The sequence below is a fragment of the Mus pahari genome, chromosome 10 (assembly GCF_900095145.1).
Source record: "Mus pahari chromosome 10, PAHARI_EIJ_v1.1, whole genome shotgun sequence".
NCBI classification, from domain to species: domain Eukaryota; kingdom Metazoa; phylum Chordata; class Mammalia; order Rodentia; family Muridae; genus Mus; species Mus pahari.
The window spans coordinates 86220494-86247645 of NC_034599.1; the positions used below are offsets into that span (position 1 = coordinate 86220494).

The 27152-nt window shown below is 40.6% G+C and overlaps 1 non-coding gene across 1 annotated transcript; it reads right to left on the reverse strand.

Annotated features, from left to right (window-relative positions):
* Positions 1–23235: 23235 nt before the first annotated feature.
* Positions 23236–23365, reverse strand: LOC115064931. Its single transcript, XR_003844748.1, has one exon. It is a non-coding gene; the product is annotated as a small nucleolar RNA SNORA17 (small nucleolar RNA).
* Positions 23366–27152: the final 3787 nt, after the last annotated feature.

The window sequence follows — 27152 nt, forward strand, 5'->3', positions numbered from 1 at the left end:
ATTATATGATAAAATAAAACAAATAAAAGGGAAAAAGCCCAAGAGAGGGCACAAGAATCAGAAACCCATTCATTCACACACTCAGGAATCTCATAAATGCACTAAACTAAAAGCCATAATATTTATACAGGGGACCAGCGCAGACTTTGCAGGTCCTGTGCATCCATCACAGTCTCTGAGAATTCACTGAGCTGTGATTGGGTTGTTTTAAAGGGCCTTTTTGTGTGTGTGTCCTCCATTCTCTGTGGTTCGTACACTTTTTCTGCCTCCTCTACCATGGGGCTCCCTGAACCCTAAGGGAAAGGATTTGATGGAGACATCCCCTTTAGGGTTGCGTGTACGTGGTCTCTCATTCTCTGCATATTATCTGGCCACGGGTCTCTGTATACATTCCCATTCACAACAGGATGACAGCTCTCTGATAGTAGGTAAGGTGCTGATCTATGAGTATAACAAAATGTCATTAGGGGTTATTTTCTTGATTCTTAAAAAAAAAAGAACAATAGTGTTTGAACTAGGTCCTTGAACTCTCTAGTTTTAGGTTGTTGATCACCCAGGCAGGTCAGCTACAAGTTCCATCTCTTGAAATGGGCCTTAAGTCAAAGGAGGGATCTGTTGGTTACTCCCATAAGCATTGGGCCCCTAGCATGTCCTGCAGGCAGGACACCATTGCAGTTCAAAATGTTTTTTCCCTCATCAATTTTTAAATTAGGACATTTGTTTTCTTGGCTTAAAAAAATCCTCTATTGTATGTACTGTTGGAAAATATTTTTCCCACTCTTTGGGCTTCCTATTTATTCATTTGACTTCTTTTATCCAAATTTCTCCTCCCAGAGCTTTCCACCTCCCTACCCAACCTCAACTTCAAATCCATCTTTTTATTTACACTTTAAATGACCTATTATCCAATTTATGTTGCTCATGCCATCCTTGGTGTGGGGCTATTCACTAGAGTATAGTTGACCTGCTAGAGGCCATACCCTTAAAGAAAATTGGATCTCTTTCCTGGCAGAGATCAATTGTTCATAACAACTTGTGTATTCAGCTCCAGGCTAGGATGTTAACTGACTTGATCTTATATGGGTCTTGTACAGTCCATCACAATTGCTGTGAATTCATCAATGTAGTAGTTCTTTTATGCCAGAGGATAATATGTGGTTTTTAAATTCTCCAAAAGTAATTTAATTTTTCCTTCCTATAGTATGAGTGACAATAAGATATTATTAATTATACATAATTAATATAAAATATTGTATATAAATACAATATTTATAATATAATATGTTATGGTATAATATAATACAATGTATGCATCATACATAATTGTCTTCATGGCCACTTAGCAATAGATGAATTTCATCTTTCACCTTTGTATCAGTGCGTACCTCTAGGGCTTTCTGTTTTGTTGGTGAGTCTCTGTCCTAATACCACACCATGGTAAACTCAAGGCTGACCACCAGCCTCATTCTGGATAGTGAATCAGACGTAGGGTAAATTTTACTCTATTTGTTAGAAAGAACTGTGGAAACCCAGGCAGCCTCTCTTCATAGTCAAGCATTGAGATTTCTTCTCATTTTTAGCCTCTAGTAAACCCTTACTCTTCCAGATGTGAGCTGCACTTTGCCATCAATATGTTTGGTTTATACTGCAGCCAGACTTTCTAGACTTCTTCCAGCAAGAAAAATTTAAGATTATTTAGTTTGCAATTGTAGCAGCATAAAAAGGAACTGATAAAAAAAAAAAAAAAAAGAGTGTGAAGTTCCCGATATGTAGGGAAAGTTATATAATATAAGCATCAAACCATTGCACTGTGTCTGCAGATTATTGCACTATGTGAGTTCTGATTCAATTTGATAAAGCGTCATCTTTGTGCCCGTCACATGATTGCCACTAGATTGCCTTTAAATGTTTAAAATTTTGAGTATTGCGGTTGAAAAGGTTGTTAATGCTGAAACCTAACTCCCACCTCCAAGGCAACAAGAAAGAGTTGGTTCTGGACGTGACCACAGATTTAGTAACCCCGAATTCCGTGTTCAGTGCCAAAGCATTTTCATGGTGCTTTACAACATCATTAAAAATCATAAATCATAACCCTTTCTAGCCACACTGGTGGGGACATCAGAGAGGCAGGCGACAGCAACGCAGAAAACCTGAGCCATGTCTTCAGGTGCTCTGTTGCGCTCTTAATTTTGGAGTTGGTAGAAGAAGGGGTTCTGCTAAGTTAGTGTGTTCCAAACGCTTTTATGGGTCACAGCAGATTTGGTCACTGAGGTGGGCAAGATATAGCTATTTCGGTGGCTATAGCTGGCCCAAGATAAATTGTAATTGAGCTCTAGACCTGCACCATTCCAACCTCACTATAATTAAAGATGTTATAAGTTAATCAGCCTTTCAGAAGATTCAAATTGAAGGTCCAATTTTGAGGAGCTTTTGTTCCTCCCAAATTCATTTAATTTTGCAGCTCCCTAATTACTGTGGCTCGGATAAAGTTCATTTGTCAAATTACAGGATGTTTTCACTGAATAACTTCTTTAAAAGTTTGTCCAAATTCTCTTCACTAACAGTGAAGGATAGTTTGAGTTTCAATTCTTGCATAGCACGTTAGAACAGATTGAAGTTGTGCTGTCTTTCATACTGTTGATTTCTGTGGGAATCCACAAAGGGAGGTTATTTGGGAGAAGCAACTTAAGAACAAAGTCTTTTGCAGCCTCCCACCTCTGGTGTCCGAAGACTGAGTATAACACTGTCCAGTAGGGGGCAGCACAGGCCTGTAGATTTCATTAGTGAACCACAATTATTTTCTCAGCCAAGACTACATCTGTTCTGATCTACGAGAGGTAAGGATCTGAACCTAGAAAGGACATTTAGGACCACTTGCATTTCATTCTAATCTTCAATGAAGGATTTTTTTAAATTAATTAATTAAATTAATTATTTGATTTTTTATTTTGTTTATTTACATTTCAAATGCTTTCCCCTTTCCCCTCTGCAAACTCCCTATCCCATCCCCCATTCCCCTGCTTCTATGAGGGTTCTCCCGACCCACCTATCCACTGGCCTAGCATTCCCCTACACCGGGGCATCAAGGCTTCACAGGACCAAGGCTCTCCCCTCCCACTGATGCCAGAATAGACCAAGGTCATACGTCCAAAGTACCCTGGAAACCCAGAAGAAACAAGGAAAGAAAACACAGTTCTCCATTTTTGTTTGTTTATTCGTTTTGTTGGTTTTGTTTTTGTTTTTCCTGCTTCCTTACCATAAAGTCAAGCTTTACCATAAAGTCATAAAGTCAGAGCTTTGAAACATTTAACGCAACATTGGTATTTTGAGTTTATTCTTAGTTTTCAAATTTGTTTTTCCATACTCATGAGGTTAGTGTACATAAATATACCAGCACCCGGAGAGACATACTCTCACTGCTGTGGGGGTCCAACCTGGGCAGGGCACAAAGTATCGACCTCATCAACTGCTATGTTCTTCCTTCACAGGGCTCTGGAAGTCAGTTTATCACTAGGCAGTGAGAAAAGCCAGACATCACAGCTGTCTGACTCAGTCACTTGGTGGGAAACCACACATGAAGCTTACCCAGTGATTCAGTAGACAGATCCTTTAATGTGGATCCTAAGAAGTTCCCAAGAACACCTTGTCCCTTCTGAGAAAGAAGTCATTGGGTTTGGCTTTCTTTTGGATTCATCCCACCCCTGCTAGAATGAACCCTGTGATGCTGGGAGTTCTGGGGGGGGTGACGTTGACAACTCAAGGCCAGGCAGCCAGACCAGTGCTATGAAGAAAAAATAAACATTGTTTTGTAAAAGAAAGCAAACATGTTTCCAACTTGTGGTGATTTAAAAAAAAAGATTTTTACTTATTTTGTGTGTATATGAGTGCCTGCGTACATGAATGAAGGTCAAAAGAGTCATCAGATGTCTTACAGGTGATGGTAAGGTATCATGTGCTGCTGAGCTATCTCTCCAGCCCCTGTCATGATCTTTAACAATGATATGATACATCTGTTCCAGGTAACTATTACACAAATGATAACTTTTATTTAAAAAGTTGAAAAGGGTATATTTCATTTGTGCACACCTGCTCGCATGTGTGTGTGTGTGCATGCAATCTCAAAGCAGGAAAATCTATGCGTGTGTTTCATGGAAAGAAATAAGTAATCACTTCTACATCCCTAGCTATGTCCTCTAGCTATTTAAAGGGGAGTGTCAGACAAGTAAAAACTCCATCAGGTCTTTTGCCAGTGATCTATTTCATCCTCCTCCCCATGGACTTGGCACAGACAGGTTCTTACCCTGTGAGTAGATCTCAGGAAGTAGAATTCTACAAGATACCAGACTTAAGGACTAGTACCCAGGGCTTCTTAGATGAAGTAATGCTACCCCACAGCTATCAGACAACCCAGTGGTAACTTAAATGTAAAACATGAAGTATATGTATGTGTGTGAGGACTCCTTCCTTTGAGCACAACTACAAAAGATTTACCCGACAACACAAACGCTTTTGAAAAACGAATTTATATGTGTGTATGCTGAACGTGAGGATTGGGCTATCACTAAAGCAGTCATTCTCAACTTATGGGCTCAAAAAGACCTTTGCACAAGGGCTCACATTTCAGATCAGATCCCAGGAGAATTGATCCTGCCATCAAATGTGCAAATATCTGCTCATGGCATCAAGCCTCCAGGAAACTTGCACCCAATTTGCTTATAAACTGATAAAATATACTCTCTTGCTTTCATGAATTTTAGCGAAATTGCTATGTGGACTATAAGACATATAATCACAAATTTCAAAAATCAGTGTCTTGCCCACGCCTGTAATCCCAGCCCTGTGGAAGGTAAGGCAGGAGGAATCCTGAGTTCAAGGCCAGCCTGAGATACATAATGAGACCCTGTCTCTTAACAAGTACATACATAAATGTTGATTTCAGGCATCAATATTTTTAAGTGTTTATTATTTTAAATTATAAATATTTAGGGGAGGGTTTTTGCACAGGGGAATAGGTGTCCTTGGGGTGTGGAAGCACCTGATCATAGAGCTGGCTTTACAGACAGGTGTGAGCCACCCAAATGGGAGCTGAAAAGAAAATTTGAAAGAGTGGCACATACTATTAACTCAGCCATCTCTCCAGGCCCCATACATGAATTTTTAATGCTGGCATGTTGCAGAAAATATGTGAAACTTAGTTACTCTCACATTCAAAGAGCCATTGCTTTCCTGAATATCTTTAGTGAAAATCCAGTCTATCTGGGAGAGAACTGAGTCATATTTCCTTAGGAATTTATCTGTGAAGTCTTGGGACCCTACAAACACATCACTGAAGATCAATGCTGTGTCTGCAAAGAAGGTGATGGGGCTTGAAGGGAAATCAGAGAAGCTAATCTTAGCTAATCTTAACTAACGTCCACTGAAAATGTCCATGGTATAACCTTCTACACAGCCCTGAATATCGAAACAAGCCTGATTCCTCTGCTCATTCCGTCACTCAACTCAATAAATAGGCAAATGACTCCCAAACCCTATTAATATCTCCTCCAGTCCAACTTCAGTTCTTCCTCCTCTAAACCAACTGAACTTGCTTGGGATTTTGCTAATCTCTCTCTTTTTTTAATCATGCAAGTGATTCTAAATCAAGACAGTGCAGGTGAGCTACTGTGTGTGTGTGTGTGTGTGTGTGTGTGTGTGTGTGCGCGTGTGCGCGTGCGCGTGTGCGTGTGTATGTGTGTGTGTGTGTGTGTATGTGTGTGTGTGTGTGTGTGTAGAACTCAGGTCCCCTTTTCTTGCTACTTATTACTCATATGGAAATGAACTTCAGTTAATTCATGTACATTTATCTCCTGACTACTGATTTCAGTGTCATTTTCCAATAAAAACAATGCAATCTCCTTCTGAAAAAAAAAAAAAAAAGACTATTAACACTACCAATGTACAAACTCTATCACACAACAAATACCCAAACATGACTGAAAATGATAACAAATGCTTACACTGCAACTGAATGATACTCAACTGTGAATGTCATGCGTGTGCCTCTCAGGCAGGAAGTTCTTTACTTCCCCTTGCGTTTCTCGAGAATGAATTCCACAATGACCTAATAGATTTGATGACAGCATTGGGGTGAGACTTTGATGGATAAGACTGGAGTTTTAGACCTTGATGTAATAGTGTTGTAAAAATGTAGAGACACATTTGCTTCGCTGTATGCAAGATACGTGTAGTTAGGCTTTTGTACAGTGTCAAAACACAGTAACCAAGAAATATCCGAAGAGATTTAAAAAAAAAAAATGTCTGCTGAGCTGGCTAACGTAAGTACTGATTTTCTAAGAGGGGGAAAAATAGATGAATGCCAAGCCACATGCTTGGTTTTCCTGAGGCTGCTGCCATCCTAACTGGAGATCACTGACTGAGGAAATAGTCATGTTCCCGTCCTGTCCTGTGTAAATGGAAGCATTAAGTCATCAGAACCTACTGCTGAGTCACAGACAAAATTTACGGGAGGATCCTTCGAGTCAGAGAAGCAAAGGAAAGGAAATTTGAAAAACCGTGTTAGGAGCTACGTTCCTTTAAGTTTTAGCCAGCTCTTTTCTTCTTTTCTTTTTTCTTTTCTTTTCTTTTCTTTTCTTTTCTTTTCTTTTCTTTTCTTTTCTTTTCCTTTCTTTCTTTCTATTTATTTACTTACTTACTTATTTATTTATTTAAATTTTTACACTCCAGATTTAATTTCCCCTCCTGGTCCACCCTCTGATTGTCCCACTTCCCATACTTCCTCCCTCCCCCCCCCCCCCATCTCCAAAAGGATGTCTCCTCCACCTACCACCCACCACCCACCCCACCAGACCTCTAAACTCCAGCATTAAGTTCTATTTCTGTTTTCAGAAACCAGGGAAATCTCATTACTATGGGAGGTTCCTCCTAAATGATAATTTCATCATTCCAAACTCAAGATTGTTTTTAGAGTCTTCACAAACTAAACAAACCACAACACACTCAGCCATTCAAAAGAAATAAGAACAGCCATATCATCTGTCTAGGTGAACACATATGTTCACTGTTAAATCCTTGCGTTTTTACAAATGTGACCATCTGCATGTGTGTGTTTATTTTAAACTAAATATTTATTCCTGGTGGGGAATTACTTATAACAAGACTGGCAAGAGGAATGCCCTACATTCTGGTTGCTGTATTGTTTGGGAAACCATCTCTTAGAAGTGAATCATGACTCCTCAAACTCCAAAACTTAGCTGTTCCAGAATCTCTGACTGACTTGAGTTCTTTACCCTATTCATGCATTTATCAAAAGCCCACTTTTAGAGATTTAGCAAATTGAGTTAATTCCTCTGAAAGCACTCTGGCTTCCCATTTACCTGTGTGTGTGAAAGAAAACAAGCCTACACTTGGCTTTCCCTATCTCAAGGCAGCTTTCTTCTTTTCTTCATAGGTAGTCACCCCAGAAAAACATGTCTTGCCCCTCTGACAAGAAAATTTCCACCCATGAAATAAAGAACTGCAGTATACCTTTCTGAGTCTAGTTTCACATAACACAATGCTCTCGGTTACATCAGTTTGCTGACAGTTCCAGCATGTTTGTGGCTACATAATATTCTGATATGTGATGCAAACCATATTTTCTTCCTCTGTCCATGAGTAGTTACCTAACTTCATATCTTAGTCATGGTGAATTATGTAGCAATAAGCTTGGATGTGCACATGTTTCTTTGAATGATGGTGCTATTTTCTTTCAACAAACACCCAGGAGTGAGAATGAGAGGAAGGTTATACTAAAAGTGGTGACCCAGATGTGGAGGGAGAAACGATGAGAAATTGCTTAACTCGTACCAGAAAACAATTAAAGGATAAGTAGCATTCCACAGCACAGCTTAGAACTGTCCAGGGTAACTTGCGCTTTTCAACATGGAGAAAAGAGAAGTTCAATGTCTCCAACCACAGAGTAATGATAAGGAGGTAGAGATGTCAATTACCCCAATTTCATCAGTGTATATTGTACATGTGTTGGAATATGACACTATACGTCATAAAAAATTATGATTATGATTTGCTAACCAAGAATTTCAAGTGTCTGTGGAGGTGGAAATGCTCAACACCCTGAGTTGATCTTTGCATACCGTACAAGTAAGAAGTTAACACTTCGAACTCCAAAAATTAAAGAATAATTCATTTAAAGACCTTCCAGTTCTCCAAAGTCATTTTCTTCTTATTCTCAGAGCACAAAATCATCAGAAATATGATTTATTTACTTGCAGAAATATGATTTATTTACTAGCTCTGAAGGGGCTAGAGAGTTGGCACGGAAGTTAGGAGCACTTACTGCTCTTGCGGAGGACCAGTTTGATTTCCTGCACCCACATCAGGCAGATCATAACTACCTATAACTCCTGTTCCAGGGTTTCAGATGTTCTCCTCTGGCCTTTGAGGACACTTTGCAGGCATGTATGTATGTGCACATACACCCAGGCTTACACACACATACACATGAGTGTGCACACAAACAGAGATATAAAGTAAATAAATCTAATGTTTTAAAGAAACACCCCAAGTCTGAAAAGGTTGCCTACGATGTTTGCAGTGTGTCTTCACTGTTCATATAGTGTAAGTGGTAATAATCAGAGACTTAAACAAAAGTCATTTATGTGGAAATATTCATTGGCCATAAGAAACATGACTATGTTGAACATATATGAGGTTAGAATGTGAACAACATTCTATCTCCACTCTCATTCTCTGCTCTTAAACTCTTGACAGCCTTTGAACTAGAAATGGTTCCTGGCTTATTCCAGAACTCATATATATACTAACAAGTTTGGGGCATTATTTTTTTCTCCCAACCTGCCTGTCTTTGGTGGCTCACAGCTAAGCATTCAATAAATGTCTTTGAGGTAGGCCCAGGAACCTAGGCAGATACAAGTTGACTTTCCCCCAACTCCCTTGCAGAGCAATCACTTGCTAGCAGAGAAAGATGCTGGATAGGGAAATAGTAATCTGTTATGGTGTTTTAGACATTTCTTTCCAGAAGAAAACCAAAGGAAATCTAAGGTTGCTATATGGCCTACCTGCAGCTATCACTGTAGTCTCTGGAAAGAATTAATGGTGTTAATCAAGCAAGGTTTTTTCTGTTCTCTACAGTTGCAGCTGTATTGGGAATGGTGGTTACTGGAAGGTAATACACAGGGTTTATAGGATGCAGGCTTTGCCTTTAGTTGTTTGGTTGATAGAAAGGAGTAATGGTGACTATGTAGCTTTCTGATCTGGGAAGTCACTTTTTTTTCTTATTAGATATTTACTATTTACATTTCAAATGTTGTCCCTTTCCTGGTTTCCCCTCCCAAAACCCCCATCCCCTCCTTCTTCCCCCTTCTCACCAATCCACCCACACCCGATTCCTGGTCCTGGCATTCCCCTGCACTGGGTCATAGAGCCTTCACAGGACCAAGGACCTCTCCTCCCATTGATGATCAACTAAGCCATACTTTGCTACATATGCAGCTAGAGCCATGAGTCCCACCATATGTACTCTTTGGTTGGTGATTTAGTCCCTGGGAGCTCTGGGGGTACTGGTTAGTTCATATTGTTGTTCCTTCTATGGGGTTGCTAACCCCTTCAGCTCATTGGGTCCTTTCTCTAGCTCCTTCATTGGGGATCCTGTGCTCAGTTCACTGGTAGGCTGTGAGGAGCTACCTCTGTATTTCTCAGGCATTGGTGGAGCCTCTTAGAAGACAACTATAACAGACTTCTGTCAGAATCACTTGTTGGAATCCACAAAAGTCTGTGGGTTTGGTGGTTGTATATGGGATGGATAGGTGGGGCAATCTCTGGATGGTCATTCCTTCAGTCTCTGCTCCATACTTTGTCTCTGTAACTCCTTTCATGGATATTTTGTTCCCCCTTCTAAGAAGGATTGAAGTATCCAAACTTTGGACTTCCTTCTTCTTGAATTTGATGTTGTTTGTGAATTGTATCTTGGGTATTCCGAGCTTCTGGGCTAATATCCACTCATTAGTGAGTACATACCATGTGTGTTCTTTTGTGATAGGGTTATCTTATTCAGGATGATATTTTCTAGTTCCATCCATTTGCCTACGATTTTCACAAATTCATTGTTTTTAATAGCTGAGTAATACTCCATTGTGTAAATGTACCACATTTTCTGTATCCATTCCTCTGTTGAGGGACATCTGGATTTTTTCCAGTTCCTAACTATTATAAATAAGGCTGTGATGAACATAGTAGAGCACGTGTCCTTGTTATATGTTGGAGCATCTTCTGGGTATATATGCCCAGGAGTGGTATTAGTGGACCCTCTAATATTAGAGTATTGTGTCCAATTTTCTGAGGAACCACCAACTGATTTTCAGAGTGGTTGTACAAGCTTACAATCCCACCAGCAATGGAGGAGTGTTCCTCTTCCTCCACAACCTCACCAGCATCTGCTGTCACCTGAGTTTTTTATCTTAGCCATTCTGACTGGTGTGAGGTAGAGTCTCAGGGTTGTTTTGATTTGTATTTCCCTGATGACTAAAGATGTTGAACATTTCTTTAGGTGTTATTGAGCCATTTGGTATTCCTTGGTTGAGAATTCTTTGTTTAGCTTTGTATCCCATTTTTAAATAGGGTTATTTGGTTCTTTGGAGTCTAACTTGTGTTCTTTGTATATATTGGATATTATCCCTCTATCAGATGTAGGATTGGTAACCAATACTGTCTTCTGGTGTGGCATAAGACAGCGACAGTATACCCACTTACATGTAATAAATAAGTAAATCTCAGAGAGAGGGGGGAGGAGAATCATTGTTAAATTGGTAAATAACCTGAAAATCAATAACAAAAATCCAGTAACGAGTTGCTTGTACTGGACAGACAAAGAAACAAAAGCAAAATAAAAAACTTAGTCCCAAGGAAACTGTCCCATGAACAGGTTGGATCATTTAGCAGAAGGAAAGGTGGCTGAAGCCCAAATCTCTTCAGAGTGGAAAGCCAATGACAAATTAAGTCCTCAGTAGATGGGGCATAAAACTAGGTAAGTGATTTGTTGACTTAAGCACATATATAGGTTTCTGACAGACATCAGCCATCTGTGTCCAGGCTCAACACTACAAAAATATATCACCTGTTTTTCCTCTTTTTTTAATGTTCTCTTTTCCTCTTTTTTCCTATTTTTCTTAATTTCCCTTGCCAGTCTTTCTCACTCAATGTCTTCATGGCCATCATTGTGGCCACAGACCCATGTCCTTCAAAATTCTGACTCTCTGGTCTTTCAAGTCCTGCCTCTCCGGGCTCTCGAGCCCCGCCTCTCTGGTCTCTCGAGCCCCGCCTCTCCGGGCTCTCGAGCCCTTGTTTGTTTTATGTCCCTGGAACCCAGCTGATAAGCTCAGTCTGTTCCTCATTTTCTAAGGAACAGTTTGGTGCACGGAGCATAGCCATACTGTTCTGGTTCTCAGATGGTCAGGCAGGCTCTGTGTCCGTTCCACTCGAATGTGAGCAATCTTTCTTATGTCTGCTTCAGTCCATTAAGGAAAGAAGGGGAAACACTACATGGCCTGTGACTTGGAGATATGAACAGCACGGCTGTCTGTAGTTTATTTTCTGTAACACACATGCTCAGAGCCCTAAACAGCTATGTAAAAAGTCCATCCTGAGGCTATAGGAAAATGCCTACAATTTTTCTCATGGGGCTTTACAAATGATCTTTTCTCGGCTGCATATTTTTATGAGGTAAGATTTTTCTCTGTGTAATTCAGTCAAAACTCAAAACATCAGAACAGCATGAATGCAGATGTTAAGTCCAGGGGTGTTTATTAAGCTAAATACTAAAGACATTTGCTAGTCTTTGTACTAACGCTTCTAGCGCATAGTTACTTATCACACAATTTTATTCACAGTAAAATGTTAACATTGCTATTTTAAATTGGTACATACTATTAAAGTACCGCAATTTATTTTATTAAACATTTTATTTTATTGTGGTGTCAAAAAAATCAAACCTAAGACCTTAGGCATGGTTGGTGTTAAATGTCCTATTTCTGAGGTACTTGCCCAGGCTCATAGGATGCCTATGTTCAACTAATGGGAACAGAAAGGTATGTGCTGAGCTCCACTTTGCTTCTGTCTCTTCCAAAAATATCATGTCCCTTTCAGGCTATTCTGTGAAAGTACTGAAGAGTTTTAAATCACCTAAAGTCAGGGTTCAGGTCTACGTCAAGTATTTGCTCAGGGACGATGGTCAGGCAGAGAGAAAGGTGGTGGTGCGGCTCTGGATATGTCATGTGTACAGGGCACGGGAGGTAACAAAAGCATGATGAGGTCTCATCACACAGCCAGCACATCTTGAAGCATAAATGTGGCCGCACAACTACCTCATCTTACACAGTCCACCAAATTCCTAAAGGAGATGCTGCTGTTGATAAAATTCTTAGTGATTTTTTAGCGAAGAATCGATGATGCCAAATCATGGTGTCGGCAGAGCCTGTGAGGAAACCATGCCTCAGATTTCATGGCAGATTCTTTGCACGGTCATAAGCCAGAATACAACTTTATTCAGCTGATGCAACAATGTCTCTTCAGATGTCTTTTATAAAGCTGTACCCTTGAAAGTGTCAGCAATCACCTGACCAGGAGGGAGCCATGGGGTCTTAGGTCTCCATGCTGGATGACTTTATTAGGAGATTATCTGCCTCTCACTACTGTGTGACCCCCATCTTTTCAAATCATCCATGTGTATTTTACAACTGGAATTGATATCTTCTTTTTTTAAAAAGTGAAATTTATAATTTATATTTAATTTATAATACGTAGAATGTATTTTCTCACATGACTACAGAGAACAAATCTGAGATTAAACAGAGGTACCTGATAGAAACCGCCCCCTCTAACGTGGATCAGCACTTAAGATTACTCCAGAAAGAACATTCGTTTCTGTTGGTTATAGCAATGCATTTTGATTAAAATATATTGTAGCCCTTTATTTTTTTCTTCCCTATATGAGGAAAACCTGAATTAATGATGTAGTGTAGCAAAGTGTGTGATTAAAATTGGAAAAAAAAAAAAGGTATTGAATTTTAATTACTTCCATGGCTATAAACATCTGGACAATACTAAGTAAAATATATGTAACAAAAATGTTATGCAAACTGCAAAGGTTTCTGGCATTTGGATGTAGTTATAAATCATACTCTGCTTAGAAAACTTGATAGTTGTATTGTTTTACATGACTGGATTCGAGCCGTGGTGGTGATGTCATTACAGCAGTTCTTGTGTGTGAATTATTGTGCTGCTCTGTCTGCACAGGATTAACATGTGCACAGCCACTATGTAGAGTTCTATAGTCTGTAGGCTGGTAATGCAACGTGTGTTCATAGTAGGCACAGCAACTGATAGAACCCTTGCTATTAAACTATGAGGACTTTAAAAACCTAGAGGCTGAGCTAGAGACATGGCTCAGTGACTAATAGTACTTACTGCTATTGCAGAGAGACCGAGGTTTAGCTTCCAGCACACCCATGGTAGCTCAGAACCATTGTTAACTCCAGTTCAAAATATTTTAATGCCTTTTCTTACACCATCGGCACCAGGCATGCTCATGATGCAGACATGTATGCATGCAAATATATATAAAATAAACATAAATAAATTATGTTTAAAAAACCTAGAAGCTCCACATTACCTTTTAATGAGAAATTCTGTGAAGAAAGATTTAAACAATCCAATACACAAAAGCATTTAAATTTTGTTATATAAACCATACATTTAAATCTTATTTAAAAAGCACTTAACAATGTTATTATTTAACTGAAAACTTTGCATTCTGGTTTGTGTGTGTGTGTGTGTGTGATGTTTATTTCTGCTGTACCCCCAGAACTTTCTGCTTGAGTCTAAGATATTTTTTCACAACCGATATTCTGTTTTGCCTTGTTATCTGTAAATGGTCTGGTATGATGAACACAAATTATTTTAAATGTGAACAGGCTACCATTCTATGACTCACTCTAAGATGTTTTCTTCTGTAGAACATCAGCTGCCTGGTGCTGACCTTGGTCTACCCCACTGTTGGCAACACAGATAATCTGGCTCTCCAGGCTTGTAGGCACATCCCTTCACCACACACAGTGGGTTAGAAATACAAGAAGATGATTGACATAAAAGTTCTCTCTACAAACACTTTTCTGCTGAATTTCATTCAGTGTATTAGATTCATTTAAAGTGTGTCTGGTTTCATGAAAATAATTACTAATACAATTTCATTTGTGATTAAGTCTGCTTGTTTGTACCAGACAAAAGTAAGCCAAATTTAAATGTGTTACAGATACTCCAAATCCATTCTTATTAATCTCTAAAACTCCGCAGTTTGTTCTTTAGAAACTGTCACAACTCAACAGCCTGGGAAAATGTCCACTAGTGTATAATAAGCAAATTACAAGAGGAAACTCTTAAGGCATGCTGCCATTCATCATGCTTATGAGGAACTGCTTGACATTCACAATATTGCTATGGCTTCTATTAAAGCCAGGAAACACAGTTTTATAAACATGCCATAATTTTAGAGTTGCTACAGAGCAATTTTATGAGCATCAAACCCTCTCCTTTCCTACTGATTTTCTTATTAGATTTGTTATTAGATTATGAAGGTGATGCAATAGAAAACATTTTTGTTCTAATTATAGCTTCTTATTTCAAACCTCTCTTTTCATTTTCTATTTTGGATTTTTAAGAAAATCGCCAACCATGATGTAAAACTGCAAAATACTAAAAACTTTCAATGTTTCAGGAAACAGAAGTGGAGTCCAGCTGAACTCCAGGGGTACAAAAACACATAGTGAAGCTAGTTCTCTCTAAAAGACTTTATTATCTGCTTAACTCTAGATTCCCAGCATTACAAGCAAAAAGAAGTGGAGACATGGAGATTCACATACAAAGACATAAAAAAAAAAAGCATGAAACAGGGAGGTACTACTACAATAGCATCAATATTATGGATTAGCTTTCAACATTACATGAGGTGAACCTCGTTCTATTAGCTACCACACAGTAAGTAAAACAGATATGTCTTAATTACTGAAAGCCTGGTCAGAAGAAGAAATCAATGAATTGGGCCTTTATGTATGGCAAAAGAGAGAGAAGTAAATGTATCCATTCATTCATCAGGTGGTTATTACATGCCTGCAGTTTCAAGGCACTGTGCCAGGGCTTTAAGGGAATAAAACCATAAGTCAGACATGTCCCTGTCTCAGAGGAAAATACTAGCCTTGTGTGAGGACCTTAGTACAGTCAGAAAGTGTTTGAAAACTGTTTACACATTTGCTGATTTCCTTTCTGTGTAGATAATTAGATCTTACGAGCCTCTGGCTATAATTATACATGTGACAATATAAGCAATTGCCCTCGTAGAGAGACAAGAATTTGAAAAGGATCAAATGCATAGAGACACCAGTCCAGGGAGAGAAGGGAGCTTTCTTCGAGATCTAGAAAACTCTTTAAGTGATAAAATTGTTTACTGCTTTCCTTTTTCTCATAAAAATAATATATGTTTAATATGTTCGTCACTAAGAGTTAATTCACAGGTTTCCAAAAGCTAAAACCTGGTTAACTGTAAGTTAAAATTCCACTATGAAACAAAGCAACTCATGCTAGAAAAAAAAAAGGTTCACAATTTAGGCTTTTGAATTTGAGGTATCAGGTTATGCAATGGAGATACAGTGGAAAAGTTGTTTTGTCCTCTATACAGAACATGTGGGCCAGAAGTATAGACAAGCTTTGAATTTATCTCAGTACAGAAGTGACATGCTCCCCACAGACTGTGGAGTACAAGAACCCAAGTTAGATCAACCTAACAAAGGACAGCACATCAATGAGCCACTGTGCACTGAGAAAAAGCACCCTATGTGACCTTCGTATCCTGGTTAGGAACTACACTGTTACAGCCAAGATTAAAAGCCATAACTGAACACCAGGCTTCAAAGCTACACCACTCCTGCTTTCAGAATGGAGGCTTTATCTGGAAATGCTACATCATCAGAAAACCTGGAGCTGTCCCCAACAAAATCTTGACTTCTTATCCCATTAAAATTGTCTACCTGAACTGGCCCCAATTCTGGTATTCACACCGCTCTCTCTGGTCTTTTGAGCATTTTATTATTATATATTAAGGATAACTGGGAAAACTGCAGTAAATATTCACACGAATATAGTGCCTAAAACAAACAAAGGAGCTAGAAGATTAAAAAAGTGCAGGTATATAAGGGAATACAACAAGAATAACAATACTCAACACATGACATACAAGCAATATATTTGAAGCAATTAAAAGGAAACAATTGACATTTAATGATGAGCATTCAGAACAAAAAAAAGAATCTTAAATTTACAATTATGAAACCAAACTTTTGAGAGTAAATAAATAAATAAATAAATTTACAGGATTTTTCTAAGAAGCAAAAACATGAAGGCAAAGAAATCCAACAGAGCAGCAGGGGAAGATAAGGAAATCAGAGGATCAGTGTAGACAAGAAGGAATGAGATCAGCATTAAGGACATAATCTAGTGGAAACAGAACAGTAGGTACCAAACGCTTACCTGTGGGAACCATCTCTGTGACTGCTAGTGAATTCTACTGTATAGGAGCTGCACAGACTTTAGAGAGGAGAGGAGAGGGGAGGGGAGGGGAGGGTTGTAAACACAGGCTTAATTAGTTAAAGTCACTGTTGAAGGATACTTTATTTAAGATTGCAGAGGAAAGGAATAACCATTCTAGATCTCTGTATTCCATCCCATCATCAGCCACCAAACCCAGATACTATTGCACATGCCAGCAAGATTCTGCTGAAGGAACCCTGATATAGTGGCCTCTTGTGAGGCTATGCCAGTGCCTGGCAAACACTGAAGTGGATGCTCACAGTAAGCTATTGGATGGAACACAGGGCCCCCAATGGAGGAGCTAGAGAAAGTACCCAAGGAGCTGAAGGGAGCTGCAACCCTGTAGGTGCAACAACAATATGAACTAACCAGTACCCCCTGAGCTCGAGTCTCTAGCTGCATATGTAGCAGAAGATGGCCTAATTGGTCATCATTGGGAAGAGAGGCCCCTTGGTCTTGCAAACTTTATATGACCCAGCACAGGGGAAGGCCAGGGCCAAGTAGTGNGAGTGGGTGGGTAGGGGAGTAGGGGCAGGGGGTGGGGTATAGGGAACTTTCGGGATAGCATTTGAAATGTAAATAAAGAAAATAATAATAATAAAAAAAGGAAAAAAAAAAAAGAAGATAAGGGTGTACAGAATAGAACACTTTTCATGTGTTTTGTCTCCAAACATGTTTATTCATCTTTTCTTGGGAAGTAACTAGAAAATAAATACTCCCAAAACAGTAGAATAAACCCAGGATCCAAGATAAAGAGTTATCCACACTTCAGGGAAGATGAATTACGTGAGAAGGCAGCTCCATCTGTCCACCGAGGTCCAGGATACAGGCTCAGTCTAGGAGTAAGCATTCTATCTAAGGAAGGAAATTAAGTAGACATGATTTGACCACCTCGGTGGAGAGCTTCCATGTATCCTAAAGGCTAAAACTGTTGTAATGGCACATAGAAAATGAGGTCACGGAATTAAAAAAAAAAAAAAAAAAAAGAATTACTAGTTCAACAAACCAGCAAAGCAAACCAGCAAGCAAGCAAAAACAAAAATACTTATTGATTTCTGAAAAGGAAGAAAGTGTATAAAAAATAATATTAAAGCATATAACCATGACCTTGAAAATCCTAGATTTTTATCTACTTAAAATAATGACACACTTAGAGCAAATTGGCATGTTGGGTACTTACTGAACTTTCAGTTTCCTCTCTGAGTAGTCAATACTGGCTATGTAATCATGCACTCTTCCTAATGCAATCTACGCTTTCCTTAAACTACCCAAACACTTATTCTCCCAAGTGATATAGGTCACGACGAGATAACCCGAGCAGAAATTGCTTTAGCTTGGTGTGCATGCATTAGGAATGACTTTGGAACCACATGTTGAACAAGAGCAAGTCTTTTGGCACCTTCTGGACAAAGACAGCAATACGGCAGTTTCTCTTATTTTACTGTTGAGAGCGTCAAAGAAAAAGAGAAATAGAAATTGAACTCACTAGTCTGGGTGGACTAATTTATACCACTGGGTGCCTCTGCTCAGTAAGACATCTCATTTAATAGTAACCCAGCCAAGAAACTTGAGAAAACAGACCATGGATCAGATATTAAGTGGCCAACTCAGGTTTGGATTTCTGGTTGGCCACATTTCAGGATTTTGTTCTGTTTCTGAGCTTGAGGGTCACAACCTGTTACCCAGGTTAGGTCTAACCACTTGTCATCAATAAGCCTATCAAGCGTCAAATTAAAAATAAGAAACAGAACACAGAACTTTTAGTGTGGTCATATTGAGAAGAGAAAAAAAAAAAAATAGACCAGTAAGTTCTCTTAAGTCCATCTTCGGGGTTCTGAAGGGGAATGAATGTTTAAATAGAGGGCAGAGGGTATGCAGATCTAAGCAGCCCCATTAAGGTGTGGGCCTGCCCAGCATTGTCTTGTCTTTGACTGGTTTCTGGTCTCATTCTGTAAAGTGGTCTGACAGGTTTGTTAGAAATTCTCTCAGCTAGACAGGTTTTTTCCCTCTGGCTTGTGCAGGGTTTTTTCCTCCCAGAATGAGATTCCTTGGGGGAGGGTTGAATGGGGAGTCACATTTCTTCAGAGTCCATTGTTTTCAACAATCTGATAAAGAGACACAAGCATCTCCTTAGAATAGCTTCATGTCTGCCAGGCTGATTACAGTTCTAGTTTGCATTCTGTTACTGTTATCAAGGACCAAAAGCCTAGAGAGATGGCCTAGCACTTAAAAGCACTTGCTGTTCTTGTAAAAGACTTAGGTTTGGTTCCCGGCACTCACATGGTGACTCCCAAACATCTATAACCACGGTTCCAGGTGATCTGGCGCCCTATTCTGGCACGGCAACACACCGTGGTGCACACAGATACATATAGGCAAAATGCTCAAACACATAAAATAAATAGGTCAACAATACAGACCAAAACCAACTTAAGGATAAAAGAGTTTTTTCTATATTACAGATTAAAGTCCATTACTGAGAGAATCCAGGACAGCAGCTCGATCTAGACACCGAGACAGAGTCCATGGAGGTATATTTCTTACCTGCTTGCTCCCCGAGGCTTCCTCTACTGCCTTTCTTTACAGCACAGTCACATATGCCTACATAACACACTGCTCACAATAGTCTTGCCAGTTCTACATTTTTAGTAATTCATTAATTAATAGTTAATTCATTATTTACTAATTAAGGAAGTGCCTCACATATATGCCAGTGATGAGCTAATCTGATGCAGGAGATTCCTCAACTGAAGTTCTCTCTTCCTAAATGTCAAGTTGACACAATATTAGCTATCCCAAACCTGATGGTGGCACGGTGACAGCTACAGAAATGGAATAAACATGATTGTGTAAGCAACTCTGTAATAGGGAATAGAATTATTTGGCTTGAAAAGTCTTGAAAAAATAATAAAAACTTTATTAATGGCATAAAAAGACTGAGAACAGCCTGACGGGGACTCTGAGGAGCTTTCTGGCCCTATCACCTTAGGCAGACAATCATGGATGGCAGTGAATTCTGAAAAAGGGGATCTGGGTCCTTGCAGCAGAAGTGGGTCTCTTCTTATATTTAGTGAGGATAGGAGTGATTTCACAGAACAACCCCGCAGCCAGGCTCTGATTTTCTTTTTAAACAAGAGGCAAGGAGGAAAGTAGGGAAAGGATTATATGGCCACTGATACCCCTTTTGAAGCCCAAGTGAGAAATCTAGGCAATTGGAAATCTGCTAACTTGAAAATATCACCAGCAGAGCATTTGCTACTGTCTGTGAGGAAGGAAGAGGCTGCTGTAGGTATGATGGCCTGAGAAGCAGTGTGATCAGGACTCTAACTTCATATACTCAGACATGGCATAGCTGGATCCCAACGTAGTGAATCTGTTTTTAGCTTTTGTAAGTCCTTCCTATTGACTTCAACGGTGTGCAGAGCATCACTTGCACTTTGATTAGCAGTGAACAGGGTTCCCTTCTCCTACATCCTCACCATCATTTGACGGAATCTCGGTGCAGTTTTTCATCTTCATTTTCCTGGTAGCTAAGTATGACTAGAGATTTGAGGAATCTCAACAGAATTGCTACATGTTATCTCGGAAATTGGAGTCTCTTATCAGAGTTCTAAGTTTCATTAGTAATATAATTGAATAATATATTGAAAGGGAAGCTCATAATTCTATTAGTATTTGACAAACTGAGTCCTGGCAGCTGCCAGAAGGAAGAACATGAAGCAGAGAAAGAAGAAACCATGCAGTTGAGTCAAACTGACAGGGGTGCCAGCCACAAGACAGACAAGCTGCCAGGTGTGCAGCTGAGCTTTAGAGAAAGCAAAGCCCAGGGCTTCAAGGAAATCATTCTTGGAAAGGAGGTAGACAGGAGAAAATAATAAGTTACGCTTTTCTGAGCAACTCAGAAGAGCAGACAGCCTTATAAAGCTATGTGACTGTGGCACTGTGAGTGACTGTACTAGGGAACAGGAAACCCGAGGAAGGAATTACCTATGATCAACCTTCCTACTTCTTTAGTATGATTTAAGGTGGATGCCTTTTATAAGGGGTGGTCCCTTGTTGGATGATTGACATGCACAAGTGGAAAGTTTGTTCTCCACCCAGGCCAGAGATTTTATTCTGTTGACCAAAAGGAATTTTCCCTCAATGAGCTTTTATTGTTCCTGAAAAATAAGGGTGTTGAACACTTTTTCAAATGTTCATTGGCCAGCTGCATTTCTCCTTTTGAGAACAGTCAGTTCATTCCTTAGCCCATTTACTTACTGAAAAATTTGATTTTCTTTTGGCATTTATATTTGCAGTTCTTTAGATAGTCTAGACATTAGTCTTCCTTTTGAAGCTTCAATGGCCACATTTTTTTTTTTTTTACCCACTCTCTAGGTTGTCTTTTCATTCTGCTGTTTGTTTCTATTGCTGTATAGAAGCCTTATAATTTCATGCAATCCTGTTTGTCATTTCTTGGTAGGATTGTCATCTGCACAATATTAATTCCATTTATCTGTAGCATAGAAAATCCTTCCACTTTCTCATGTCTTCTGTTTTTACTGTGGAGTTATTTCATTATTAGTATGTAGAAAGACTGTGGACTTTAAAAAGCAGATTTGGTATTCTGCCACTTTCCTGAAAGTGTTGATCATTTCTAAAGTTCTCTGGTGAAATTTTGGGGGTCTCTTATGTATATTACATCATTTACAAATAGACAAAAATTAAGGTCCTGCTCATCTTCCTGGGTAGGATGCAGCTCTGGAAGCTGTACACACACAGCTGCTCACACAGTGGTCAATTTTCTCAAAGGAAGAAGGCATAGGCCCACCGGCACTTGCATATGTTACTGGCTCTACTGATAAACAAGGGAATTCATCATTTCCCAAGAAGCAAGAACAGCAATGGCTTTCATGTCTCCAGTTCTGTCTTTCTTCATAGCACACAAATGCTTAGCTTCTCTTCCTTTTCCATCTCTCCTCAACTATTTGCTTGCTTTCTTCTCTCTCCCTTCACTCCACCACCTAATTTCTTGCTTCTGCCATATTCAGCAGGCCAAGGGCTAAGCATGGACCACGGTGCTGTGTCTCCCTGTGGCTTTTTCATTGTGACATTGCCTTTGCCTTGGGGACAAGTAATAGCTAACAACCAGCTTATGTATGGGGATATAATTTTATTTCTCACATGATAGAAATAAAAGTCACAGATTGCTAAGTCTCATAATTATGGAAAAAAGAGAAATGAAAACTTGCTGTAAAATCCGTAGCGTATCACAGGTGTCCCACAGTATATACTTTTGTCTATATGTTCATTGCAATGCATTGTCTGGTATGAGGCCTCCGGCTTCTGCTACTCTTAACAATATTGGCACCTCACTGGGTCTCCTCTCAGATTATCCTGTTGTTGCCCTGTATCCTGGAGATTCTGTAGCTTCTGATCTCCAGGACCAGCCCCTTGATGTACTCTAGCATTTCATCAATGTTATGTTGAGGCCAACTCAAAACCCTGAGCTGGGCCTGAGAGGTAACTGAATTGGTCAGCCCACTGGCTCTTCTCTCTCAAGACCTTGGATCTAGCTCACCAGCAACCCCTGCAACCATGCTTAGCTCTACCCTGCTTCCCAGGTGAAGGTCAGTGCCTGCTTTGGCCAAGTGTTGTAGCAAGTGAGAAACATGGTCAGTTCACCCACTCTCAGGACCCAGTGCCAGCTCTTTGCCTGTGGTAGGTTTTAAGGGACAAGGAAGAGGAAGAAGGCTTCTCTCCTTCATCTCTACCACTGCCTACCAGACATGAGGCAGGGCCTGCTCTTACAAGCTCATAACCTGGTGACTGGTTTACCCACAACACCCTTAATGTGAGTACTGTAGCTGTCTAGGGGTGGGGTCAACTCTCCTGCTTTCATGCCCCCAGGGCCAGCCCTCCCAGGACACTGAGGTGGGGGGGGGCAATTCTTCACTGTATGCAGACATCAAGTTGTCACCAGGTAGCAGTCCAACCCAGGGGTGACCACTCGGCATTTGGAGGTAACAGAGCTCTGCTGCTGTGGGGCCATGGACCCAAATATGGCTTCCAGTGGCAACACAAACCAAGACCTCACCATAGTCTCAGATGGCATCATTGGTTCCTTACTACCCTTAAGTCTCCAGTTTTGCCTCTCTCCATTGTGCCCACACCCTTCTGTTGTTTCTCTTTCCCTTCCATTTCCCCAACACTTACAACTGCTCCTCTGTGTTGTGCCCAGAGGTCGTTGAGTGTCTGGGATCATCTCAGGAGGGCTATCCCTCACTCATGCATTATGGCACCAAGCAGCAGTCATCTTGGGCTTGCCCCCCTGCTCCTTGGCTTGCACTGCTCTGCACTGGTAGTCCTCTCAGGCTAGCTCCATGTCTGGGCTCTATGGCACAGGTCTGGTGGCCACCCTGGGCTTGCTCTTCCTCCAGGACAGCATCTGTCTTGGAAGAGTCAGCTGTCTTGGGCTTACTCCCACCTGGGGCCTGTGGTAGCAGTCATGGTTCTTTTAGTCTCCAGCTAGCTCCCCTGCCCCAGGAACCTGTCTGGGTAGTCTGTCTGGGTCTGGGTGGTGCTGGACTGATGATCATCTCAGGGACCATTGGCTTCTAATCATTCTGATGTTGGCAGGTCAGAACACCAAGTGTAGGCATAGCCTCTCTCCTCTCTGCCATCTACTGACACACATGTGACACAGCAGCCATACCTGCCATGCCTCCAGGGCAGTCATACTTTATGCTTTAGTCTTGATGATTTATCTTGAACCATTCTGCCTTTAAAACATTCCACCGAGTTTCCTAAATGTGTTACTGGATTTTTTTTCAATTTCATCTTAATGTGACTTGAACTCTTTTCAATAATTCTCTCTCTTTATTGAAATCAGTTTGTAAATCCTGAATCGTCTTCATCAGTTCATTTATCTTTATGTGCGTCTTTTCTTGGGCATCACTCAGACATTTATTGCTATTGTCTTTAAGTTTACTGAGATGTTGAGGGTTATAATGGTGTCCCACATCTGGTCCGCCACAGGGTTAGGGCCGCTCATGGAGGCTGGATGCGGGAGGTTTGTGTGTACCCCATCTGTCAGCCTGGGCATAGGACTGTGAGAAGATGCAGAATTCCTCCAAGATGGGGAGGCACAGTCTGAGGTCCCCTCGGAAATGCCACTAGGTTCCTCAGAAGAGCTTAGAACAGAGTGGGGGCTCTAGCCAGGGGCTGAAGAGAAAAGAGCAAGGAAGAGCTCCTGCTGGTTCTTTCTGGGATGAGAGTGCTTAGATGGTGGATTGGCTCAGTGGAGACCTTGGCTCAGAATGCAGAGAGGCCTCCTGCTGGAGATTAGAATTGGCTCTTTAGAGGAAGACCTGCTCCATTGTTCCAGCATGGCAGGTCTGATGAGAGGAGGCAGTCCATGGTTTAAGGCATTTATTGTCATGGCAGGAAGGGGAGCTAAGAGTGGAGCAGAGGCTGAGAAAGGCAGAGAGAGGGAGAGAATAGAGAAATAGAGGCTGAACACCTGCTGCCCCTTGCAGGCAACAGTCACCTGCCAGGTCTCCAGGGTTCTAAGCCTGGGCTCTTCCGGGGACCAGGCTGCCTATCACAGCTCACCACCTGTACTGGCTAGTTTTGTGTCAACTTGACACAGGATGGAGTTATCACAGAGAAAGGAGCTTCAGTTGAGGAAATGCCTCCATGAGATCCAGCTGTAAGGCATTTTTCTCAATTAGTGATCAAGGGGGAAAGGCCCCTTATGGGTGGGACCATCCCTGGGCTGGTAGTCTTGGGTTCTATAAGAGAGCAGGCTGAGCAAACCAGGGGAAACAAGCCAGTAAGGAAGATCCCTCCATGGCCTCTGCATCAGCTCCTGCTTCCTGACCTGCCTGAGTTCCAGTTCTGACATCCTTTGGTGATTAACAGCAATGTGGAAAGTGTAAGGTGAATAAATCCTTTCCTCCCCAACTTGCTTCTTGGTCATGATGTTTGTGCAGGAATAGAAACCCTGACTAAGACACAACCCCACCAGATGTCTTTGTCTTCTTTAATATCTCCGAATTTTTGATGAAGGCCATGATTGTTCTGTGCCATAGATAATAACTGGGTACCATTTTTTTATGGAACCTATAGATTTGGGAGGAGATATAGTGTCTGTCTTGCTTTTCATATTGCTTTTGGTTTTTTTGTGATAAGACTTGGGCATGGAAAGTTATTTTGTTGGTCATGCAATGCAAAATTCTAGATTGCTTCAGTTGAGAAGTTTGTTTTTTGTTGTTTTCCGAGATTGGCTGATTTGGGGCTAGGTATATGGAGTTGGTACATCATTCCTTCAAATATTCAGTGATGAATGTGGATTGGAGAAATGGAGGCGATTCCATTTCACTGTTAATCAAGAAAGCAGGGGGAAGGAAGGAATGGCTGGATTGCTTGGGCTGGTGTAAAAGCTGTGCCATTCAGACTATGCCTGGGGGTGTGAGGATATCATGGGTGGCTCAGGGATCTTGCACCAGTATACAGGCTGTGTGACTGGAGCTAGGCCTCATGTCATGACAAAGGGAGGATGTAGGTTGGTCTGGCACATATGTAAGTATTAATGTGCGACTAGGCTGTGGTGTCGAGGGGTTAGCATAGGGAGACTCAACATGCTTAACCAGTGCACAGTTGTAAGTCAGGATAATTCAGACTGGGCTAGTGCACTGGGTATATGATTTGGACCAAGTCTGGAGGTTGGGAATAGTGTTGGAAGACTAGGGTCTATGGGACTCTGCAGGCTGAACAGCTCATAGGATGTATGATTGAGCCCAGGATAAATATTAGATATTCTTTGGGTGGTCATAAGGCTGGTCTGGTGTTCAGAATTTTATACTAGGCCAAGCTTGAAGGTTAAGGACAATACAGGTGGAACTCACCAGGCTGTGTATATGTGTATAAACAGGAAGTGAAGCCCAGGCTAGGTATAGGGATTGGGAAAGTTATAGGCAAGCTAGGTTGTAGACGGCTCACCAGACTGGGAAGGGACACAGGATATGAAACCTTGGGTAGTCACAAAGGTCGTGTGTCATAGACATGCTAGGGTCAGGCTTGCTAACCAGGTTGGGCTGGCACAGAGGATCTAGAATTAATATATTCTAAAAACACACTGTGTCTCTCACTCTGACTATAGAGCTATTAAAGCAATAGACCTCAAGAAACTGTAATTCCCCCTAGGAATCTCAAGTTAGGAGAATGGAAAGGCAGGAGCCTGGAATGAGTCAGAGAGTGAGCCTGCCTCTTGGAAAGAGATTTCACACATTTCTAAGACCTTATCAGACTACATTGATGAAAAATGGGAGGTCAGATAAAGATAGGTCAGTGGTGAGTGGGACCACATCTTGACAGGGACTGCTGAGAGGCACATAACCATGGCCCTCTATTTAGTCTCATTTCAGATCCTCAAAGATAGACTGGCAGGGGATCAGTGGGCCTTTTATCCTTCCATCCAGTGCCTTCACATTGAGTATACACTCTTTCTTCTGCTTTTTACAGTTGATTTGGCTGTTCTGATTGACTCCTCAAGGACAGGAGGCAGAACCAGACTCCTGGAAACACAGGCCGTGACTCCAGTTTTGGTAACAGTTTTTTTACGTTTTGCATTAGGGTCTTTGATTCATTTTAATTGTTTTTTTTGTTCAGGGTGAGACTGGTGGGTTGATTTTATTTTTTTGATGTGAGTTTCCCCCCTCCCCCAAGCATTTTTCATAGAATTAAGAAAGGAAACCAGCCTCCATGTTTATCAGCAGAAGAAAGGGTGCAGGAAACTGCAACACGTATACCACTGAACTTCGTTCAGCTGGAAAGAAAAATATAATTATCAGGAAAATGGAAGACACTTGTAATCATTGTGTTAAGCTAAGTGTCTTAACTCTTAAACTGAGAAAGGTAAATACTGAATATTTTGTTTCATATGCAGATTCTGTATTAGAATCTTTATATATGTGCCCTTGTGAGGAGGTGTGTGTGTTATAAAACTGGAAAGGAGATCACCAAAAAGAGAAAGAGAAGTCTTAAGGGAAGATTAGGAGAGAAAATAAAAAAAAAATAAGTGAATAAACAGAATAAATGTGATGTGAGAACTGAAGGGAGTCCAGTGAGGAAGGGACTGTAGGAGGTTAGAGGACAGAGAAGTGGGAAAAGAGGGTCACCCAAGGAACATGTGTGTAAAAATGCCACCAGGAAGCCCACTGCTTAGCGTGCTGACACTGAAAGAAGAAATTAAAAATAATAAAAGGAAAACCAGAAAACAACTTCATGAGAAAGAACTTAGAGCATATTTAAGGAAACATACGATTCATTTTTTGGCATTTTTTGCTTCATGAACAATACAAATGCTATTTGTTTGTGTAAGGCAATAGATATTCAGTGTTGAAAAGCTGAACGAGTCAAATGAGCCCCTTTAAGGAATTAATTTCATAGTATTTTCCATTTTATGAGTTTAAAACTTTCATGGAAAAACTGAACTTTATTTTAAAACATGCTTTAAGTGG